We start from the raw sequence: 2,094 nt of genomic DNA, 5'->3' as shown, positions 1-2,094 counted from the left end.
ACTGAACTAGAACTGAACAAGAACTGAACTAGAACTGAACTAGAACTGAACTAGAACTGAACTAGAACTGAACTAGAACTGAACTAGAACTGAACAAGAACTGAACTAAAACTGAACTAGACCTTAACTAGAACTACCTGAACCGAACTAGAACAAAATTAGCTCAGAATTAGAACAAAACTAGAACTGGACTTAAAAAAAACTATCAAAATTCGATAGTCTAGTCCATATACTTTACTATGTACTATATCGGACCAATAATTTTAATATATCTGAAGTTTTCCCTTTATAGGGTTAAAATATTTTTATATTTAAATAGATAACACAAAATTCAATAGATATTCTATAAAAATCTAGAAAAACATGTCTTTTTATGACACTTCATAATTGCGTGTCTTTTTGCTAAAATTCTGCATAAGGGGTTCCACTAAATTCTTATCAATCAACCGGCGGCTTTTTTGTCATTGAAATAATTATTGATAAGAGAAACCTTAGAAAAAAGTAAACAAAATTTTTTTCATAATAAAAAACAGAATTTTTTTGGCACATTTTTCTAATCAAAATCAACTCGAAAAATTTACACATAATATACAATTAATTTTTAAACTGTTAATTAACTATTTAAATAAATTTGATTTACTTTTTTCAATTAAAACCAACTGTCGAACTTGGGCAAATATTTCTATTATTAAAATATAGTTGTTATTATATATTGCAATTAAAGTTATAAATTGACATTGCAAAAATGTGAAAGGTTTTCAAATTGAATTGAAAAACCTTAAGAAATCTTTACATTTAACGAGAAACTCTCATTTAAATTTAGGTGAAATCTGTTTCGGAATATTTTATATATTAATTTAATTTATTTTGGCACACACTTCTAACATTTGATGCTTAATTCTAATGTTTATACATTGTTATCAACAAATTTTATATTCTAAATACGCAATTGAAAGGTAAATTTTATTTATTTTTAATTAAATATGCATGTAGGTTTACCAATGTAAAAAAAACGAAAAAATAAATAAATAAAAAGTAATATTACAAACCTATAGTATAAATTACGAACTCTAAAATATTTATGAGCACGTTTTAAAATGTTTGTAAAATAAATATTTCAAAAAAATTTCCACCAAAAAGAACAAATATATTCAAATAAATGCGTATGTATTTTTTTTACAATTTACACAAAATATTTAAATTTTTTGAACTTACGCAATTGTTTTATGAAAAATACACGTTCTTTTTTTAATAGCTTTTTTAACTATACTTTTGTTGTTTATTGTTTGACCAAAGTTTTTATAATGAATACATTTTGATTTTTAAGATCTCAGTAAAAAAAAAAATTACCGGCAACAATCCGGCATAAACCTCAAAACAACGAAAGGCAAACGACCAGAGTTTTACAAAAAACGAATACAAATTAAGAAAGTATAACGCAGCAGAAGTAGCAAAAAAAAAACAAAACAGAAAAAACAAATAACAATAAAAGAAAATAATAAGCAAAACAATACTATTAGAGAAAGAGAACGAATCAACATCAGCCATTTGTCCTCATTTTGTTTTGACTTTTATATTCATACTCTAGTAGTCGTATATGTATTGACAAACAAACCTCAGACCCCCTCCCCCAATAAACAGAATAATGCAAAATTATAGCAGTGTCCACCGATTAACATTGTAGAGGAACCGATAGACTCTAAACTTCACTTCATAATAGACTACAGTCTAGTCAATGGATTAGATTATAGACTGGACTATATACTAGATTATAGCCTAAACTATAGACTAGAATATGTGTTGAATATAGACTAGACTACACACTATACTAGAACTGACATAGAAATGAACTCGAAATTAACTAGAACTGAACTAGAACTGAACTAGAACTGAACTAGAACTGAACTAGAACTGAACTAGAACTGAAGTAGAACTGAACTAGAACTGAACTAGAACTGAAATAGAACTGAAATAGAACTGAACTAAAACTGAACTAAAACTGAACTAAAACTGATCTAAAACTGAACTAGAACTGAACTAGAACTGAACTAGAACTGAACTAGAACTGAACTAGAACTGAACTAGAACTGAACT

Source organism: Lucilia cuprina, chromosome 6 (assembly GCF_022045245.1).
Source record: "Lucilia cuprina isolate Lc7/37 chromosome 6, ASM2204524v1, whole genome shotgun sequence".
Taxonomy (NCBI): Eukaryota; Metazoa; Arthropoda; class Insecta; order Diptera; family Calliphoridae; genus Lucilia; species Lucilia cuprina.
The sequence above is the reverse complement of the archived record's forward strand: the minus strand, read 5'-3'. Positions refer to the sequence as shown.